The 23,587-nt window shown below is 36.2% G+C and overlaps 1 non-coding gene across 1 annotated transcript; it reads left to right on the top strand.

Moving 5' to 3' along the window:
• Positions 1-4,294: 4,294 nt before the first annotated feature.
• Positions 4,295-4,426, top strand: LOC125939214 (small nucleolar RNA SNORA72). Its single transcript, XR_007462967.1, has one exon. It is a non-coding gene; the product is annotated as a small nucleolar RNA SNORA72 (small nucleolar RNA).
• Positions 4,427-23,587: the final 19,161 nt, after the last annotated feature.

Raw genomic sequence — 23,587 nt, 5'->3', positions numbered from 1 at the left:
TTGATGCTCTTATTATCACTGTTCTGTAACTGCCCCACTACCTTTTAGTTGTTTTTTTCTAATTCTGATTTATCATGGCCTCAGATACTGGAGACCTAAGTCCATTAACATGTGTATATTAAATAAGGCCCAATAAATCTATGAGGGAAGTATTGGAGCCAGTAAATATCAACCATTGGTTTTATATATCACTTTCACTTACATTAATTTATACAACATTTATAAAAACGTGGAGATATGTACTAGATATTCTATGCTATTACAGACAAGGAATGTGAGATTGAGAGAAATGAAATAAGTTACCCAATGTTATCTAGCTGTAAAACTACAACATAAAGGCTCAAACCCAATTCTTCTTGTTCTAAATTAACTCTAAGAACTTTGTTAAAGGCAATTTCAAGTCCTTCTCTTGCTTCTGGCTGAGGGATTGCAATCCAGAGGAAAGTTTCCTAAAGCATGTTTCATCAAATACAAATGATACCAGGTATAGGTATTATGCAATAAAAGAGGAAAATGCTGGATCAAACAACTTGCTTTACTGCAGGACTCCTCAGAGATTTTAATATCCCAGTGTGCTTCATAAATCTTCAAAAGCAGCATTTTCATAACTGCTTGGGCCTCTGAGGTGACCCTCTGTAACAGCATGCCTCTTCAGGCTCCAAGGAGCAAACTGCGGAAATAATGTGCCAGTGGGGCAGGAGTGGGGGAGGGTGTTCACCTGCCCAAGTAAGTAAGGCCTGATTGTCTTAGTCTTTGCATTCACTTCTCACTTACACTTTGTTAACATAACAGAGATTAAAATATAAATTGTAAAGGCTTGATGTGTATGTGAACTGTTATCTTTTGATAATATAGAAAATTACTTCAAATGAAAGGGATAGATAAATCTTCTAGGAGTAGCCAGAGAATCACCTATAAACTACTATGAATGACATTTAATCAGATAAAAGTTAAAATTCACAGAAAACATGTACATAAAATGGAAACTATTACACTGGATTTGGAATTAAACATGCCATGACAGCAGACCAGACGACCGTTGTACCACAACCTCCCCCTGTGATATGAGACATACTGTTCTTAGATCTTCATGATCTATAACAAAAAGAGAATCCCCAATGTAATTTATCCTTCACAAATGGCATATAATTGAACAATCCTCAAAAAACTCAGCAAATCATTTTTAAAGTAGCTAAATCTATTTGTAGTTTATTAAAATATTTTTAAGAAGTAGCACCATTTTAGAATAGTAACAGAGAAAGTCAGTATGTAGCCCATGAAATAAAAGATTTTCTGAAGGGAAACTATTCCCCAACTTGCCTTCTCAATAAGGTTTTACATCATGGAAATATTCTTTGCAAAATGTTTCCATCAACATCTGTGAGTGGAAATTTTGCTAACCATTTTATGTTTTTCATCTTATTTAATATTTAAAACAGCCTAACAAAGTAGGTATTATACGTTAAAAATAATCTCCAGCTTTACAAATAACAAAATTGAAGTTGAGAAAGATTAAGTTTTCTGCGTAGGCAGATCCAGGACTGGAAGCCAGTCCGCCTAATTACAAAGAACTTTCCTTAACCCACATCTCTCTGTGATGTTCATGGTCAGGTAACTATTTCATACATTAAATATATAGAACACCCTGATGTTCCTATTTAAATCATACAGTAGCCATGGAAGCTTTAAAAGGAAGTATGTATTCTCAGTAAGATTCCCCTATTTTACTTTAGCAAGCTTCTTATGACAAGAAAACATCCCTTCATTCACTTTGACCTGTAACTAACCTCCACTCTTCAATTGGAAGTCAAAAGACCATGGCATCTCATGATTTCGTCTTCTCTTCAGACATTTCTGCTGTCTCATCAAGGCCTTTACAAATGGAACTTAAGTATGATTAACTATAGTACAAGTTAAACCTCAAATAAAAACCAACAGGGCATATATGAATGACAAAGCAAGCCAGCTCTAAAGCCCAAGACAGCTTTACCAGAAAACTGGTAGATAACCATTCTGCAATTTTGGATTTTGCATAAATTAATTTTCATTCAAAATTCAATAAAAGGGAGAAGAAATCATATGACTAATTTGGCCTTCAGTACAGAAGTTGGAAGTGGTATGCCTGAAGGAGTCTAGAAGGACATCCTATCAATCAATCCACAATTGTTTATTGAATATTCTCCACCACTACCATTGTGCCACATGCTTAGAATCTCAACCACAGAGTTATCAATTGGGGTTCAATCATGACCAGAAAACGAGTATAAAAGTGAATAAGTATAACTATGAACATATATCACTTGGATGCCAGTAACTCCTTGGTGACTACCATTACAGTAGCATAATATAACGCAGAGCCCCAAGGGGATAGAATGAAACGTAAATTATGACTCATTCTGGAGAAGTCACATCAATGGAGTGAAGCTCTGAAGGACCAAAGATGCACCAGACCTGTGGGGCTTAGTTCCAGAAGATAACATCATTGTATGGTACTGGATACTAAGAAAGTGAAATAAAGGAGAGTGTTAAGAAAGAATATTAGGGCCACTCATCAAGCTTACCTACAGCTAGTGAGTGCTTTTTGTCCTCCACTTGTCTATGTAAGTTGATGACCTTTTACAAGGAAAATGCATTCTGGCATTTAAAGCTAAGACCTCACATGTAGAAAAGAGTCCCTCCCCATACAATATTGGAAAAAATCACAGAGGTCTATTACATAAAACTGGCATCATTATACATAATTAGAGCTCTTGTTCAAAGAGAATTACAAAGGGACAAGCACAGATTTTTCTGGTATCGGTCTCATTGGCAGAGTGCTCATCTTGTAACAAAGCATGTCCTCCATCCTGTGGTATGATAAGTGTTTAACTGGTTCTCCAAGGGGTGAAAAAAGTTTATTACAAAATGTACTACCTTAAGAACATTTAGCTCCCGATTTACAAATAGTGATAAAATATGTAATAACCATCACTATAAATTCCATACCAATGACTTTAGTGTGACTTGTTGTTTCTTATAAAATCCATCATCAGTTTTTCTTTTCATCCTATGCCCAACAATAGTGCCACAAAGGTAAACTATGTTTAAACGCTTGATTATGATCTTATTCCAAAAAGAAATCTCTCATGTTATTGACAAAGAAGTGGAGTTCTGACATAAATGTTAGCTGATATTTTCTTTTACATTATAGAGTGAGTCTAAAGTGAAATAACAAAACGTTTGTCAGACTTCATTCAGTTTTCACTGACATGAGCAATTTCTTTGCTGAATCAGATAGTAGTTTCAAATACTAGACAAATATTTTCTCCATTTTTTGAGCTATTCACAATGTAACAGCTACAGACACATTTTTAAATTTAATCTGCATTATTAACATTTTCTCCATTTTTTAAAAGTCCAGACAATGAACAAAACAACAATTGTAGCATTTGTCATTTTCATGGTGTAAATACTTCCATCGTGGTTGGTTCTGGACTACCAATGCAGGACAGGGAAAAGCAGGTAACATGACAGTATTTCCACCATACAGACACCACGGATGTAAATAATATCAAAAGCATAGATAATAGTAAACCACTGTAAAATAAGTAGGAAGTGACAAGTCCAGGACTTACTACCTTTGTTTTTAACATAATGTTCAATTACAAGTTTCTGTAAATTAATTTTTGATAATCACTATTTAACAAAAAGCAAAATTGCTGTAAATTTAACAATGGGCTCTTTCGAACCTGTGTGAACTGGCTTCACGATGTCACTGCCTCTATCCATCCTAACTACCAGAACAGTATGCCTCCCTTCTTACTCTTCCTAGATACGTTTCTTCAGTTGCAGAATTGTTTTGGAAATTCCCTACTACTACCTCTTGGTTTTTACAAATTATTTCCTGAACTGGAATGACATCTGAGAGATAAGTAATGGAGGTGAGGGAAGGTGGGTCAATGAACCATTAAAGAGCAACTATGAGACAATGCAAACAGCTGTGGTGTGACGAGTCAGGAACCCTGGGCCCGAGATCCAGCCCTGATATCTGCCTTTTCAATTTGGAGCTTCAGACTTCTTGTCTGTAAAGTACAGTTCCTAACCACTCACCTCACTTGTATTTTGTGACAAATACATAGGAAAATATTTGTGAAAGTGTATTATAATTAAAATTTATGATACAAAACAAATCATTTTATAATATGCTATTCTTTCAAATGAGTTTAATCTTTTAGAACTTTTTCTTAGAAATGCCTACAAATAACATATCATATTATGTTTTCAACTTATGAATTTTTAATTAATTGATAAAATACTGCAAATATTCTTGCTGTTCTGATTTTGTAACCATCAGGGCAAGATCAACATTTGCTATATTAAGACCATGCATGTGTCTCCAGACCTCGTTCTTTTCCTAGGTCTGGTTTTATAAGTGCTGGAGATAAAACCAAGTCTGATTTATACGATGCATTTTTTTGATAGAGTGAGAGAGACAGCGTAAGCAGAGGAAAGAGGGGGAGAGGAGAGAGCGGGGGGAGAGAATGCTAAGCATTATGAGCATGGTGCTCAAACCCATGACCCTGGGATCATGACCTGAGCCGAAATCAAGAGTCTGATGCTCAACCGACTGAGCCACCCAGGGGCTTTTATATGATGCATCTTACATGGGAAGTGTCTATGGCTCTAAGTATCTTTGATCAACCTCAAGAACACAGTTAGTGTAATAATTTTTGAAGATAACCATGGTTAGTTTGATGATTACCAGTTTTCATTTACTGAATTGTAAAATGATTGTGTTTTATTTTCTAAGTGATTTTAAATATCATGAGAAGCATGCCAGAACAGACTGATGAAGAGTAAGTTGTGCAAAATTTTTCTCCAATAAAACGGGCCAGGGGTGCCTGGGTGGCTCAGGTGGTTAATTAAGTGTCAGACTCTTGGTTTTGGCTCAGGTCATGATCTGACAGTCATGAGATCGAGTCCCACATGCGACTCTGCTGGGCATGGAACCTAGTTGAGATTCTCTCTCTTTCTCTTCCTCTGCCCCTCTCCCACTTGCATGCTCGAGCTTTTCTCTCTCTCACTCTCTCTCTAAAAGCAAACAGACAAACAAAAACCTGGCCAGAGAACTTTTAAAAACACTGTATTCATTTTAGTTATTCTCTTTACGTCTTTTGTTTCAACACACTTTTCTGAAGATAGGCTTAGAGAGGATGAGCCAGCTAGATGTGGTGGCAAGACTTTCATATAGTAAGAACTATACATACAAGTTTCCATGTTCCTGTTTTCGTAAAGGGAGGGCACTAAGTTCCTTTCCTGTAGTAGGCTTTTAAGAGGATTAATTTTCATAATTCCAGTCTCAGGACATTGTTAACATTTGATATCTTATAATGTTTCAGAGGAAGCAAGGTTCAATACCCAAAATTTAACCAGAATTACAATATATAGTCCAGTTTAAATCTACCAAATATGAGTAGCAAAGAGGATTAAACGAAGTATGTTTCTCCCACCCAAACTTTTGTCAAAGGCTGAGAAAAGTTCTACTGAACTCTGATGAGGAAGGATCTTTCCTAAAGGTGTGCAGAGGTTGGGGTAGAAAAATGTACTTGGACAACTTCAGAATAATCCCAGGTCTTCAATAAATTGCCCATAGTGTGTTTTATATAATTTTTGTCCTAAAAGATACACAATGAAGTATGTTCGGTGTTGACAATTTTGGGAAACTGCATACTACACCTCTCAAGTATGTAGCATAAAATCCTTTTCCCACATCAGTTAATATGCTTTGGAAAATTCAGCAGAATGAATCTGGGAAAAATACTGATTTAGATACATCTTGATTTACAGACGTGAAGGGGGCTAGTTGCGTGTATACTACACAGCCTGTTCTGGGCTCTAAGCAAGGCTGCAGGAATGTCAGAAATCACATCTCTTTGACTTTCGCATCAATCAATCCACATAGGCAGCCTTCAATATGCTATCCAAGTATTTAATGAACCTGGAGTCAGAAAACTCTCTTAACAGCTATATAACAAGCATGGGTGGGTCAAATCCCCACTTTCACAGGTGAGGGAACTGGCTTGTTTCAAGCTAACATTAGTAATTTTAGTTTGCGTCTGAAGTTAATCTAAGGTTGTGGCTATAATTTGGAAGTGTAGCTGTAACAAACCAGAGTTTTCTTGTTAGTTGCTCAGTTATCCAATGTTTAAAATTTCTTTTTTTGATACAGGAAATTGGTTGTATTTTAGATCTTGATTGCTACTTCATTACAATTGACAATTTATGATTAAAGACATTTTCTGGTTTAGAAAAAATCTTGTATGTATTACAAAACAAGCAGATTTGGTTATGACCATTTTCCATTATAGAAGATACCAAATACATCCAAGAGAGCTTGAAGGCAGGAATGACATTCAAGAAATCAGGATTTCACATCCAACTCATTAAAAAAAAACTTATGACACAATTTTTGATTTCTCTGAGCCTCATTTTGCTTATCTTTCAACTGCAATGATTGAGGAATATAATATGATGTTCTTTCTAAAACTAAATTTGCCGACTATTTCCTTATAATTTTCCTAGAGGGTCCCTATAAGTATTGACTCATTTAAGTGGTTAGTTATAAAATATTACTATCATTTCTGGATTTTATATTCCTAACTCACAATAGGCCTTTACATAGGCACATACTTTGAAATAGGTCCTTTCCTTATGCAGAAACAGTCCACAGCTCTTTTGTTATTATAGCTATGCAGTGGTGATTACTTTGCTTTTAGTGGCTGGGGTATATAGAAGGGATATGAAAGTTGACAGAAAATTATATGAAAAGCCACCTACTCCAGATAAAAAATGAAACATCTCTGAAGGTATAAGGCAATGAAACACAAAATCTGATTTATTTAGCTATACCTTGGTGTTTTACCCTTAAGAACATACCAATTCCATGAAGATCTACAGAATGTTTGAAAATACTTCCTTTTTGTTTTTCCTTCTTTCTTTTAATACCTAACTCCAAGTCCTCCTGTTTGTAAGAGTTTCTTCCTCACCCCTAACTGATCCTCCGACCTGCCTCTTCCTCTGTATAGTTCTGCCCCCTAGACATACAGCTCTACAATCCACACTTCCTAGCCCATCTCAAGACATATGCTTCTAATTCAAGCAAAAGGAAAACTAAAACAAACAAAAATACAACTTTCAACAGAAATAAGAATCATTTTACATGCAAGTGAGTGTGGTAACTTCCTGGCTCCTACGAGGTCAGGTACAGATGTGAAAATCCCACCTGAGTGACTCCTTAGATGATATGAGCCCTTCCTAGAACTTATTTATTACACAGTAAAGAAGAGTAGGATGTTCTTTCTGTAAGCCTCTACCACTGACAGTGTAGCATTTTTAGATTAAGCCATGGGAAATCTAGCATGATTTACAAATACAACAGCCCAAGAATAACAGCCGTTCTGCCATCCGTGATTGGCACTGCTATTATAGACTCTATTATAATCTTATCTCGATGTCCAACAAAGCTATTCATTCAGCAACTAAGCTCACGTCAAAGACAACACAGAGGCTCCTTATTTGCAGAAAAATGTTTTTCAAAAACACAGTCTCATTGCTCAGACAGAACCAAGTGTGTACATGACATGGTGCAAGGTGCTTATGATAGAAGGTGGCAGGCAGGAAACGAAGTTGAAACAGAAATACCAACTGAGAAGGTGTTTAATCTTTGAGGTGTGAGGTATTACATTCTAGCACTCTCTGATATCAGGCATGAAGGGAAAAAGTAGCTAAAACATATGGGGGAAAATACACTTAAGTCCCTTTGATGTCTGTGTCGGCAAAGCACTTCAGCTTTCACATCCAGTCTTTAATAAAACAGCTGAAGTTCCTGGTTTGTAAATAAAGGAAGCTAAGAGATTGCTGAGTAGAGTCTGTTGTACACATAAAAATGAAACCTCACTTCAACCTGAAGTGAGGTTTATGCCTGAAACTACTCATCTCAATATTCATGCACACATATACATATACACACCTCTTAGAACTATCTTATACCTCCATTCCTGCTTTTCATAGGCCTGTAATTTTAAATTAATTTTCATCATGGGAAACTAATGAATTCCTACAAATGCATATATTCAAAATTTTGAGGAAAGTTGGATACCCCTCTTTTCCCACAAGGCAGAAACTGAAGGCCAAAAGCACTGTGTGATAAGGCCAAATCCAGGTGACTCTCCACATGGAATGATCAATAAAACATGTAACTGACTTTTCAGCAGGAGTAAGGGGCAGATACAATAGCAGCAAACAAAAAGGAGATTTTGCCAGTGATGCAGAGCCTTCAAATCCAGAAAAGCAGCAAAGACCTCTTAGAGACTAAACATGAGGCAGATAAATTTTAACACCAAGAGAATCCAAACCACACCCACACTGGTCTTCCCAGTGGATTATGCTGATGATCCATATAGCACAGATTTGCAGAGAGCAATTCCTTCTCCAACTCCACCCTCACCAATGATGCACGTGTGAGTTTCCACACTTCTCTGGACCTACTACTGACACCATCTCCTACCAAGAGCTAATGGGTGAAACTTAGAAAGCATGCAAAGAAATTTGTGCTCCTTAAGCAGGTCTATTCCATTCACCCAAGACAGTTGCATAGAATTCCAGAAACTAAGAATCGGCACTGAAATCTGAGATGGTCTGAATACACTTCTACCCAAAAAAGAATCCTCTCAATTGCCCTTCAGTCTGTGGTGATGTCTCTGCTTTAGTATCTTCCAGATGCATGCATTCTCAACAGACATACAGATATGATGATGGTTCAAATTTGGGCCACTATAAATTTTAATGAAATCTATCTCATCTTGAGTTGTGATCTGGTCCCCTGTGGTTTTTACCAACAGATTCTGCCAGGTCCTTGGAAGAGAGGAATAAGAGGTATTTTGTAAGAGATCATTGGTTAATTATTTTAGCCTTTTGTTCTAGAAACTTTTTAACATTGACATTGAGTTTATCAACACCCAATCTTTAAAACTTTTACAATTTTAGAAAAATGTCAGTCTCTTCATGTGGTGCCTCCAAGTTAATCATGATTTTTTTAAATACTACTGATGGAAATTCTCCAACTGTGTTGTAAACTCCTTCAATAAATGATAGGGTAATTTATTAAACTTAAAATGATTTCGTTTAAATGAGATTAGTGTCAGGGGCGCCTGGATGGCTCAGTCGGTTAAGCGTCTGACTTCGACTCTGGTCACGATCTCACGGTCGGTGAGTTCGAGCCCCGCATCGGGCTCTGGGCTGATGGCTCGGAGCCTGGAGCCTGCTTCTGATTCTGTGTCTCCCTCTCTCTCTGCCCCTCCCCCGTTCATGCTCTCTGTCTCAAAAATAAATAAACGTTAAAAAAAATAAATAAATGAGATCAGTGTCTTTTATTGTTTCATAATGTATTTCAGACTTTACTTTTCCAATTGGAAAACTGATTTTATTGATCTTGAATATGGAAGAAAAATAGCTGAGTAGAGCTCTTAGTAGTACATCATCTAGGAAACCATGGGCTGATCTCGTCCTTGTCCAGCTCACTCCCTGTCCTCAATAACACTCTGTCACAATTCTCTACTATTCTAGCCTTTTACCTGCGCTCATATTCTTCCAGACCTTAGCCACTTATTTACACACATGTGGCATTCTATATTTTGGGAACTTTACCATCTGGATTCATAACAGCATAGTCTGTGAAGTGCATTGATTTTTTTGTTGGTATCCCCTTTATTTTTTTCCCTAGGAATAATAAGCGATATTACCATCAGATTTTCACATTTTTCACTTCAAAAGTACATCAGTTTATGATGTGCATGTCTCTTTTTTTCCCCCATTTTTGGAACCCAGCTTCTGTCAAATCTAGAGGTATGTTTGACAGGGACTCATACTTCTTCATTTCTCTTTTATGCATCCTACAACATTTTCACCCAAGATTCCAATCATTTACAGAATTCAACTCCAAAACTGCTTGATTCCATCCAAGCAATAAAGTCTTGGCAGGGCTCTGTGCTGTGACTACCTCTCTCAGATTTAGAATTCAGATGTGACAGGGTTTCATGAATACACATATTAACACATGTAACTGGATTAAGAAGTGAAGTCAGATTTTCCTTACAGATAGTAAATCTGATTTGGCTGATTGGTTTGACATGAGGACTGACTTTAACAAATGAGTAAAATAAACATCTTCCATATATTAGCTAATTCTATAGTTCTGAGATTGTAACAATATATTGAAAGTGTGTGAAAAGAAAGCATTTTATCAAGACTACTTATTAAATGTGTATCAAAATTAATAATAATAGCTATTGAATACATCTCAGTAAAAAATAGCCTTTTTGGTATACTTCGTATAAATTAAGAAATAAAATGACTCTAATGACAGGGTGCTAAATCTTTTTGCAAGTTAGGACCAAAATTGATGAGAACCTAATTGAATTGTCAGCTTATAGATTAATAAAAATATTTTTGATGATAGATCACTATATGAATTTTTGGCACAAAACTTGGAAGGAGTTCAAAGAATTGTTATTGCTACCCCAGAACTCTTTCCATTTTTATCTTCTTATTTATGATAATAAGTTTTTTCAGGGCTTACATATATGGAGAATATAAAAATATAAAAATAATTTATGTTGAACTTTGCCTCAATCAAATAATAACTAATATTCATTCAGGAGCAAATAAGCTATTCTTATTAAGAGATTATTTTCAGTAATATTTTATTTTTTATATTTAATAATTATTTACAAAAATCTATAATATTATGTTGTTTTGTTCAATTGGGTAGTAATAATTTTCATGAACTCAATCCAAAAGATATGTTAACACTTAGAACTTTATGGCCAGAAAAATAAACATAATTAAAAATTTATATAATTATTTTTGCTGTAGATAAATATGATAGGTGGCCAATAAAAGACTTTAAGCAGCATAAAATTATATTGTATTAGAGTAAAATTCACTGTAAAAATATAATGGAAATATGAGTTCAAAGAAGAAAGCAAAATCTCAATTAAGCGATACTGCTATCCCAAAACATTTGCCAACTATTAAATAAGAGCTTGTGTATGTTTAAATAAGTGTTTCTTGAATCATGATATTAAAAAACTGGAAAGGGGGGCGCCTGGGTGGCGCCGTCGGTTAAGCGTCCGACTTCAGCCAGGTCACGATCTCGCGGTCCGTGAGTTCGAGCCCCGCGTCAGGCTCTGGGCTGATGGCTCGGAGCCTGGAGCCTGCTTCCGATTCTGTGTCTCCCTCTCTCTCTGCCCCTCCCCCGTTCATGCTCTGTCTCTCTCTGTCCCAAAAATAAATAAAAAAAAAAGTTGAAAAAAAAAATTGAAAAATAAATAAATAAATAAAAAACTGGAAGGGAAAATAAAGGTTGGCTATTACACTGGTCTTCATACTTATTTGGTGGCATTATCTGAAATAATTCTGAATAATTTTGTATTCCCTCAAATATTAAAGTGACTTCTACATTTTCCATCTTAAGTTGAAATGGTTACCAAAGACGTTAATTTCTGTCACAATATAAATAATAACACTTAAAACTTTCAAAAACAGTTACATTCACTTTTTAAAATATAGCCAGAGGGAATCCAAACACTATGGCAGTTTGATACGAGCATCATCCGTGTTGTCCATGTCACTGGTAAGCTTCTGCAGTATCACCTCTCCTGTTATGCTTTTCTCAATGGTTCCACTGGGCTTCTCCTATCACCTCTGTCCTTTCAAATGCTGGTGGTAACTATGCATTTGCATTTACTTTGTGCTTATATACATTATCTACTTGCTACATATCCAGCACATAGTAGGTGCTCGGTAAATGTTAGTTATTACGGTCATAATACTATCTTCCTTGATAAATAATTCAAGTACACATTATTATCAGTTTCACACATTGTTTTATACATATCAAATTTTAAGTATTTTTCCATTTTTTCAAGAGTACTGGGCAATTTGTTAGTTTTACATTTTCATTTAGACATTTTCTTTTCCTTTTCAGATTGCTACTTAAAATATATATTCAGAATCAGGATATTATCTCAATGACCATGACTTTAATACACTCTAAAATTTTCATTTTATGATTAAAACATTATCACAGAGTGATTTTTCACCTAGTTGAACTAGATAAGTACTCATTGACCAAGTTAGCCCTGGAAACTGGATAGAATTTAAGACACACTCTCTACTCTCTGGAAAATGAAAACACCATCAATGCTATTCCACACTCTGGTTGTACATTCAACCTGCCAGCCAACATATACCATTGCTTTTCCACTATCAAAGTTTATAACACTTATATTGTTTTATATAACTATTATTCTCATGTTTTATGCCTAAGTTTTAATTCTAAAGATTGAAAACCATTAATATTATTATTATGTAAATATTATTCACTATAGGACCCAGTATAGCAATTGGACAAATAACAGAAGACAAGTAATTTTATTTTGAAAGCTGTTTTCTTGAAGTATATCAAAGGCTTGTGTTCAAATGAGTTATTTATTTTAAACTCTCAGTTATTCAATTTGTTTCATTTATCTAGGGCAGATTTCTTGTTAGCTTGTTTGTTTGTTTTCTCTTGAAAGTTTAACATTTTCCTCCAACTCTCACATTTATTTTCTTGTTCACAAAAGAAATGTTTGCCTCCTTGGCCAAATAACTAAGTCATCCAGCTTCTTAATCAATAAAATATGTTGAATAGAATAATTGTTTTGAAAACAATCTTCTTAGAAAACCTGCTGCTATCTCTTCTAAAGTTGATGCACGTTTTTCATTTTGACATTTCTTTTAATAGCATTCCAAGTTTAATGTCCTATTTTTTTTTTTTATTTCTGTGCTGTCCTCTTGCTTAGTTTCCACTTACATTTTGGTGGAGTACATTCTTAAATATATGTTTTTAAATAAACTCCTCCCAAATTTGAATATTTATCCTTTGGCCTTCACACGTGATTGAGAGATTAGCTGGGGTAAAATTTCTAGGTTCAAAATAATTTTGCTCAGATTTTCAAAGCTCTATATTATTTCTTGTTTTCATTTTACTCAAATATATGTGCATCACTGATTTCCCACTTATATTTATGTATCAAATAGTAAGCTTATAATATAGGCATCAAACACTGGCTGCCCCAGCATGTTTATAGTTCTGCTATTCCAAGAGGCTTTCTCTATGAACCTAAAGACTGGTTGCTTAAAATAGTGCTTATTCTTAGACATGAAAGCCTTGAATAATTACACTATGGATATTAATCATGGTAGCCCTAATATTCAAGGGGTAATAATTCAGGAACTTAATTTGATGCTCTTGCACAATGGCCTGCAGGTGGGAAGGTAAATAAGCCAACCTCTGGAGGTGTAGATAAAAATATAGATAGCCACAGATGAAATGGAGCCAATATGATAATTGAAGTTATCTTCCTCATCCAGCAAAAATGTTTACATGCCCTAATTTTACCACTTTTCCTCTCTTGACTGAAAATTTTCTTAATTCAGGAATGAAGATAGTGGGTAGTAAATAGAAAACATAGGATCAGAAATCTCATTATCTGTGCTCTAGGCATTTCTGTTACTAATTAGCTATAAGCCTCTAAGAAAGCCATAGCCTCCTTGAATCATAACACAATGATACTTGAGGTCCTATCGATCCTAAAATTCTATAATATTATGAAAATAAATGTCCACAAAATGTCTTTCTGTTCCTGGATATGTACAACACAATCAAGCATTAAGCATATAGGAATCACATATCAACATATATAACACATTTATATACTCATTTTATTAAACAGGCACTGTATTTAGTGCTAACACCTATCTTTCTCCTCTCCAGGATGCTGTGACTGGTCTCTACATGATTTTCTTATCCCACACAACCTATTGATGAGTTTTAAAGCACACAGAAGCAGAGGAATGCTTGAATTATAGTACTATAATATGTTTAATCAACAATATGAAACTAAAAGTTTTCTTTTTTTCTTTTAACGAAACCTCCCTTTCCATATACAGTTTTGTTTTTTTCTTCCTAACTCATTCTTACATCAGTCAGCTCAGTAAACCCACCTTTAACATCCTATTGGTTCAGTGTCTACGGTCTTAGAGATCTCTTCCCATGTTCAGTGTTTTGGCTACTGTCTAATGCTGTTGTCACATATGTCATCTTTGTTACTTTAGATCCAACCACTTCTCTTTTTCATAAAATTGCAAAGTGACCTTCACATTCCTTTCAATAAAAAAATGCCTTAATCTATGTAATTGGGCAAATATGTGTTATATATACACAATTGGGGAAAAATTACCATTCCTCTAATTTTCCATGTAATCTAGTTTTATATCTTACAATAACTAAGATTATTGAGTATATATTTATTGGTTATTTAATAAGAACACTTCTATACCACATGGTTTGTTTAACTTATTTAAATTTTTTTAATGTTTATTTATTTTTGAGGGAGAGAGACAGAGCATGAAATGGGGGGGGGGGGCAGTCAAAGAGAGGGAGACGCAGAATCTGAAGCAGGCTCCAGGCTCTGAGCTGTCAGCACAGAGCCCGATGCGGGGCTCGAACTCACAAACCCGAAGTTGGATGCCTAACCAACTGAGCCACCAAGGGGCCCCTATTTACCTTATTTAAATACATTACTTCATTTGGGTCTTTGAATTAATCTGGGGCATAAAAAGAGAAATGTAATCCATGTTTTACAGATTGGGAAAATGAGGCAAGAAGATGCTGAAGAATGAGCTACAGTTGTATTCCAGGATGCTGAAGCCAATCCCATTAATATTTGCTGCATCCTTCCACTAATAAGATTTGAATTATATTTTTATTTTTTTCATATTTGTTCTAATGTCAGCTCAACTTCAGTACCTATTTTCTATAAATCTTTTTTATCCCAAATTTCTTTCATTCATTAAGCATATATTAATCAGCCTTCCAACATAAGTCAGATTCTGTGCTAGATACCAGGGCTACTACAGTAGACAAACTCAGACATGGCTCCTGCTCTCAGGAAGCATGGACCACTAAAGGCAAGACATTAATCCAATAATTCTGGAAACAAATGGATGTTATAACTGGCAAATGCTACAAAGTGAAAGCAACCAGTGTCCTCAGATCCTGTACTTGGGAGATGTGACCCAGTCAGAGGGGTCAGGGAAGGCAACCCTGAAAAAGTGGCATTTGAGCTTTGGTTGAACAATGAAGCAAGAGTTTTACCAGAAAAGAGGAGAAAGAGAAATCAACATATTCAAAGACCTTAACAATAGGAAGCATGACAACTGGGGAGTAAGGAATAGAAGCAGTGTGAATAGAAGCAAAAGAATCAGAGAGAACATAACTTAAGATGACACATGAGAAGAAATGGAGGCCAGGCTCTACAGGGTTTTAAAGCTAAGGTTAGTGAGTTTTGTCTTTATCCAAAAAACAACGGGATTGTATAATTTAATTTATATGAAATTTACAGAAGAAGAAAATCCACAGAGACAGAAGGCACATCAGTGGTTGTCAGGGCTGGAAGAAGAGTGGGAATGGAGTGTGACTGCTAATGGATATAAGGTTTCTTTTTGAGAAGATAAAAATATTCTAAAATTAGGGATAATTCACAACTCTATGAATATACTAAAAACTATTGAATTGCAACTTTAAAAGAATGAATTTTATGGCATGTAAGTTATATCTTGATAAAGTTATTATTAAAAAATAACAATAGAAAAGTATAAAAGATTTTAAGAAGAGAGCTCTCTTACTAGGATTAGAGTTTTAAAAGGATCATGCTGGCTTCAGCGGTGAAAAAGATTTGAGAGTGGAAAAAGAAGGGTACTATAATAACCTAAGTGAGGGAAATTTAGAAAGGAAAACCAATAGGGATTAATGATAGATTGAGCAGAAAAAAAACAAATAAAAAGATGTCCTTTTCTAGCTTGAACAGGGAATGGATGTTTGTATCATTCACTGACATTGTGGTAATGGAGGATGATCAGATTGGAGGGGGTGGGGGGGGCTGCAGTGGATATTGAATTCAGTCTTTTCTTATGTTGAGTAGGGGGTTCCCTGGAAAGATGTTAAATAAAAATTAGGATATATAGGTCTGAAACTCAGAGTAGATTTCTCAGTCAAGAGAAAACGTACAAGTCTTCTACATATAAATTAAAATAATAGGCATGGATAGACAAAAACAGCCTTGAGAGAGAATACAAGGTGAGAAGAGACCAGGATTGACCCTTGAGGAACTGGCCTCAAGTTGCTGGCCATGTAAACAGTAAAAGTGGAAAAAGAAAAATAAACAGAAGCCAGAGAAATGGGAGAGCTAGGAGCATGTTCTGTCAAAGAGGACAAGGGGAGCATTTCAAAAACCGCTATGGCAGCTCTCATATTAAAGTATTACATTGTTTCTTACCTCGTTCTTCCGCTAGATTATGAGTTTTTTGAAGGCAGGCATATTTTCCTCTTACATTTACTTCACTTAGTACTTGGCCCACATGAAGCAATCAATCAATATGTGTGGTTTGCAACTGAATGTTTAAATTTGTTTTTGGTGAAAAAACGGTTACATTGGTAAACCAATTTTTTAAAACATGCCTTTGGGACAAAGAAAAAGAGCCCATAATTCTATACTAGAAAAACTTTAATGCAACAGACGAAAGGAAAAGTCATTTTTCCTAAGTAAACAGAGAGATACATCTAACTCCACAGTACAGTGCAAGTGCATGGCGTAAACAGAGGTAAATGAAAATGACTAGCAGCAGCAACAGTCTAGCAGCAATTGTGGTAAAGGCAGAAATGCACAATAAAATCGAGGCTTGCTTAAATTGAAAAAGGAGCCAAGGTATTTTCAGAGTTAGATCTTTTAGGAAAAAGCCAAGCCAATGAACAGGAACAAAAATTAAGGAGGCTGAGGAAGAGACGAATTTATGAACCATGGCTACAATTTGGCTCCCACTTACCCAGGATTCAAAAGATGTCACCAATTCCTACTCAGCAGGATTGTTAATAAACAAGCCTACCTGTATAAAAAGTATGTAAAAATCAACAGTATATTCATAATTATACATATATACACATAAGGAGTTTAACTACTTAGTTACTTCATAAACTATTTGCATTATTCTTTTAATTTGATTCTTTCGCTTCTACATTCTAGCAGCTTGTTGAAAGCCTACTGACAATAACCTTGATGTTTAAGCAGAGACTTCATTAGACCAGATGCACTCAACTGCAAGACATCTTCACAGCTGCCCTGAAGAAGTCTGGGTATGGCAGAGTAACTAAGTCTCACCCAGTGCCAGCTAATACTACTCTGAGCTGGACTGAAAATTTCACCCTAACCAAACTTGCTTGAGCAGCCCTGGTCAGCTAGAGCTTTGTAAATTAAAGAAAATCTACGAACTGCATTTAGAAAGTTCATCACATCCTTCTTCCTCATTCTAACCTTGTCTCAAAAGTTTCACAAATGACACATCACAAAAAGGAGTTAGACATCTCCCATAAGTCTCATCTTGTTATCTTCTCTTGCTCTCTTACCATTTCATATATTTCTTTGCTATACCTCTTTTCTTCTGGAGATCTGTAACATATACTTTCTCCTAGTAGCTTTATTTTTAAGCCTTTTTTGAAAAGCACTAACTTATTCTCTTAAACTTCTTATGGTAAAAATTAGTCAATAATGCTCCCATTTATATGCTCTCATCACCTTTTCCATTGGTAACCACATTGCCTAATAATATGTTCTAGACCTGTTATCCCGAAGCAGTAAGACTTTTTTTTAATATAAAATCTTTCTGTCTCATAATTTTCTTTCTTCACCCATGCTGAGGATGCTTTATTTCTAATACTGTCAGCCAGAGGCACAGATACTGAACAATTTCAATTCCTTCTCCTGTCTTTGTCCAAATTTATTTAGATGGCTATTTCTTCTTATTTTTCTGAATGCAGAAATATAAAAGTAAAGGTACTGCCTTTCAGTTTGTTTTTCATTTATGTGGAACAACTAGGCACTTAACCCTTAAAAGCAAGCATTCTTTTTTTTTTTTTTTGAGAGAGAGAGAGAGAGAGAGAGAGAGCAAGTGTGAGCCAGAGAGAGAAGGAGAGAAAGAATCCCAAGCAGACTGTCATCATGGAGCCTGATTCAGGGCTAAAACTCATGAACCAAGAGATCATGACCTGAGCTGAAATCAAGAGTCAGAGGCTTAACTGGCTGAGCCACCCAGGTGTCCCCCAAAAGCAAGCATCCTTAAGTTTTGGTGCAAATAAGTTTTCTTGGCTATCAGGACCATCACTGTGCCTTGAAAACTGATTTTGCCATAGGTTCTGATCCGTCTTTCCTTCACTGGCCAGAGGCTCAACTGGTAGTCACACATGGGAACCATTCATTTCAGCCACTGTGGGTCAGAGCAGCTATTGGGGCTGCTTCCCTCCACTGCCTCCAATGGAAAAGTCACCACGAGAGGGATTACAAATCACTACATCCACAACATGTTCCACAAAACAGGCTAATCAGCATGTAGTTTGGGGAAGTTATCTACTCCACAGAAATTCAAATAAGTAAATCTAAGACTCTGAGAAGTGCTGCAATAAAGAATGATATTTCGCTTTGTTTAACCTTGGATTTCCTACTCTTATTAATTTGAGAACATCTGTTGTGTTGTGCACCTGTGTAAAAACTATTAGCATTTGGCGAATCAAGGTTTAACAAACAGTCCTCTGGAAACCTTTAGATTAAGAAGCAAGGCCAATTCTTATTCAGCTAAGGTTAATAGCCTTTAGAACACTAGACAAATCTTTCTAGGACAAGATTTTCTCATGTGCTTTTTGTCCTTAGACTTCTATAAGAAGCTCTATTTATTACATAAGCCTATTTTTTTAAGGTGCTCCCTAGAGGGAGAAACTGCCACCGTCCTACCCGAAATCTGAGGATCTGATGCGAGCAGATTGGTGTTCAAATCCCCGCTCTGTTATTTAGTAGCTGGCTTCGATTTTCTCCTTGGTAGAGTTGAGAATAGGTCTCCCCTAATATCAGCACAGCCCAGGGCAAAAGGACAAATGAGGGCCAACACACCAACATACTATTTGTCTAAATACCTGAAAGTTATCAAGTAACCTATGCCCCCTACTAGCCTATTTTCCACTCAGCCTCCTCTTCCCCCTCCTCAAGTCTAGTCCTCTGGTGATCACAAACCAGAGTCCACTGAGCCACCTTGCTCTCCCTGGGGCCAGCCCCTGCCCCCTGCAAGCCTGGGTAGGAGCTCTGGTCTGCTGGAACTGGGCAGGGAAGAAGCTTCTCATGCCTCCTGGATGGTGACTGGAGTGCCAGAGGGATTTCTTTCTGAGTCATGATTTACAGACAAACTCTAAGCACCTAACAAAAGTAGATCATCCAAGCACAGAGTATGAGGTAGGGAGGAAAAGAATGCAACTAACTAGAGATCTTGGTTAGCCCAGACACCCACTTTGGTGATTTGGGCAGCCGGATGGAAGCAAGAACACTGTTTCTTTTCCTAGTTTCCCAAGGCAGAATATGTGATATGCACGCACACACACACACACACACACACACACACACACACACGCACACACACACACAGACTCTCAGCCCAGATCCTCTGGCCTGGGGCAGTTATTTTGGCTAATGTTTTTACTTTCCATGACTCTTGTAGAGTCAAATTCATTCCAAAAAGAAGAGAGACAGAGAGACAGAGAGACACAGAGAGAAAGGAAAATCTTAGCTTGAAACGGAAAAAAAAAAAATGTCTTTGTGTTTTAATATCCATGATTTGCAGTGTCATCTAAAGCTCAGAGCACTGACTGGAGGACCTTTTTATTCATATCTAAGGGCAGGAATGATTGAGACAATTGTACCTGTTGCATAGAATTATGCAAGAATTAAATATGATGATGCATGTGAAAACTGTGTATTTCTTATACAATTTTCAAAATAAGGAGTCACTTTTCCCTAAGTTTTGCCAATAAATCTTGTTGGGGAGAAAGAAGGCAATGAGCTATATTCTTTTTTTTTCCTCAGGTGATCTTTATTTTTTCTTTAAATATGAAATTTATTGTCAAACTGGTTTCCATACAACACCCAGTAATGAGCTGTATTATTAGAAGATGAACAAACCTGGAAACCAGTCTAAGTGTTATTCCACTGCTCAATTATTTCAACGCACTTAGACATTATAGCATTGTGCTGGACTCTGTGCTTAAAAGGTTATCAGTTTTCTCATATATTCCAGAATAACTAGATAACTCAACTCTTTTAAGAATAAGCACTAGGGCCTGACTTCAACTGACTGCTATAATGGAGAGGGGAACAGATCCCTTATAACCTCTCTTAGAAATGATAAGCAGAGATGACATTCAGTCTAACTTGATGAACTCATACAGAATATTTTTATATTTTTATTTTTTAATTGATGTATAATTGACACACAGTGTTACATTAATTTCAAGTGTACAACACTTGTACAACAGTGTTTGACAAGTTAAAACATTATGCTGTGCTCACTACAGGTGTAGTTACCATCTGTCATCATATACTATTAGAATACCATTGACTATACTCCCTATGTGTACCTTTTATTCTCATAACTGAAAGCCCATATCTCCAAGTCCCCATCACCCATTTTGCCCATCCCCCCCATCCTCCTCCCTCTGGCAACCATAAATTTGTTTTCTGCATTTATAGGTCTGATTCTACTTTTTCTTTATTCATTTTTTTTGTTTTATAGATTCCACACATGAGTGGAATCATATCCTGTCACATGGAGTATTTCTAAATTCCAGGTCCCTCCCTGATACTTCACATCAATTAGACATAGGTTGATCCAACTTTTGAATAAAGAGCTTGCATTAAACTTTATAAATATGTATATTCCAGGGGTGCCTGGGTGGCTCAGTAGGTTTAGTGTCCGACTTTGACTCTGGTCATGATCTCTCAGCTGGTGGGTTCGAGCCCCATGTAGGGCTCTGTGCTGACAGCTCAGAGCCTGGAGCCTGCTTTGGATTCTGTGTCTTCCTCTCTCTCTTCCCCTCCCCCACTCAAGCTCTGTCTCTTTCTCTCTCTCTCAAAAATAAATGAACATTAAAAATTTAGGAAAAAATAATAAAATAACATAAATATAAATAGTCCAGTTGTAACAATGATACAAAATTTATTTTTCTGAGAAGCAAATGCACAGGTCTTGATGGGACTGTTTTTAGGTATAATTTGTTAATCTCATATAAGATAAGAAAAAAATTTTAACTGTATTGTGAGTGTTGCAGGGTTTCAGGCCTCTGAAATGGAATTTGGTCAAGGATATTCTAAGCAAATGGATAACAGTTTATATGATATATATGCTATATATTTCATGTCTATGTATGTTTATCTTACCTGTTCATATTCTCATGCATAGTCTTCAACTCAATCAGGCCATCAGCCCACTGAATAACCTGTACTCACTGCTACCAATAAGCTAAACTTTTATCCATGAAGGGCCATGTCCTCCCACCCAAACATCCTTCAGGGAAAGGGCCCTGAGAATCTCCTCTGGATTCCTATCTTTACCACTCCATCGGTCCAATACTTTTTAATGTCATATATACATATTTTGCCTTGTTGTTGAGATGATAAATCCACTTGAGAGCAGAGAACAGAAATCAAATGACTTCGTATTGAGTGCCTAGCATAGTGCTAATGACTTCACTTGACCAGAGAATAGCTAGTTATTACGAGGCAGACTTAAAGGTCCACATAATTAATTAGTGCTCAGCCTAATTGCTGTTTTAATTCCAGAAGTAAGGTTAGACAACCTAGCAGGCTATTTGAGGTCTGCTTTGTTCAACATGCTGTCAGAGACACCTGCAAAATACACAGATATGAACTAAGTAATGCAAACCCTAAACTAATTAAGGGGTTTAGTGTGTATGTGCTCCTATAATGAATAATTAACAGAAGCAATTGGAGAGACTTCCATGCTAACATGGTGGAAGCTGTGGTTGGATTTGATTTCCCTTTTGTGTTTCCTTTGAAAGCATTCACACACCAGCCACCATTCTTTATATTATGTTTATAGGTATATCATGTCTGGGGCCTCTGAGGTGGAAATTATGACAGTTGTTCTAGCACCAGTGATAGAAAGACAATTAAAAAATAATTAACAAGAATAATTAGCATGGGGCCAAGGGAGGAGAGCTTTTATTTTATTAACTAGTTTGATGTGATTAAATGTATACAGAACACATAGCTAGAAAAGTACTTTTACATGGCAATATAGAAGAAACTACAATTTCTCATTTTTATTTTATTTTCCTGCTTTTCCTTCCCACCGACAGCAAGAAGTAGTCTCTGTGATCCTCACTGCTTTTTGAAAAATGCCATCCTACATCTCTCACAGCATATCTCCATTTGACTGAAGACATAACTGCACAGCTCAAATGAAAACACAGAAGTGGAACATCAGGATCTGTCAGCATAATGCTTCTGGGGTTGCCCATTAGGTGATTACTTTGGCACCAGCTCAGGAGAAAAGAAAGAAAAAGGCAAAGGTGGAAAGCATCGATAGGATTTTTACTTGTTTTTGCTTATCATGTTTTACTTTTCTGAGAGCAAGACTAACCTATGCTGGTTAAAAGAACAGAGGTGTTAACACTCACTTTTAGCCAGTAAAGTGTTCCCAGCACTGATTATCTTATAATTGGACAAGACAGCATACAGTTTTATCCAGTAATTTCCCTGTTCCAGGGAAGCTGTACACACTCAAGAATGATCTCCTGCTGAGAGAAAAGCCCTTAGTTAAACAACTCAGCCATCCAGCAAGAGCTCATGCTTTCTAGTCAGGCAGATCAGGCTGAAACACTAGCCTCCCTCACATACTAGAACTGAGTGGACCTGGACACGGTACTTTCTCTTTTTGAACTGATACTGTCTGTAAAAAGATGACAATAATATTCACCTCACCTGGTATTTGCATTATCATTTATTTGAATGCTACTCCCTTTATCACTATATTTGTTACTATTATTTGCTTATTTAGCCGATTTAAAACTGAACCTGCTCCCTCACCTGCAAAATGTTGATAATACTCGAATGTTTAGTATGAGATTTAAATGAGGTCCTCAAGTAAAGCTACTCAGGCTATATCATTTATTAATACCCACTAAGTGCAAAAGTAAGGAATGTTAGTAGGTAACTAAATTTCTGACTTAGATTTATTGAAAGAAAAAGAAAAAAAAAAGCTAAAGATCCAATATAGATACAGGCATCAGGACAATGGCTTTCATATTCCAAGGATCAGAATATAGTAGCCCTTGTTTCTTTTTGTTTACTTGCCTTTTGTTTATTATAAATCTATGCAGGAAACCAATCTATCTCCTAAGCACTAGATATTTGTTAAAGCATGAAAATATAATTAACACGTCATCACACCATTCCGTTTCTCCTGGAACTTGACAGCACTGTGGAACAAGAAAACAGGGTAAATGAAGTGAGAGAAGCCTTTAACTGTGATTGTAATGGTAGACAGGAAATAATTTGTGACAATTTGGATTCTTCAGATGAGTTTCTCAGATGCAATTTGCCTAGAGGACACT

This window comes from Panthera uncia (genome assembly GCF_023721935.1).
Source record: "Panthera uncia isolate 11264 chromosome B2 unlocalized genomic scaffold, Puncia_PCG_1.0 HiC_scaffold_24, whole genome shotgun sequence".
In the NCBI taxonomy this organism is placed as follows: domain Eukaryota; kingdom Metazoa; phylum Chordata; class Mammalia; order Carnivora; family Felidae; genus Panthera; species Panthera uncia.
Note: the sequence above shows the minus strand (reverse complement) of the source record. Positions and strands in the feature narration are given on the sequence as shown.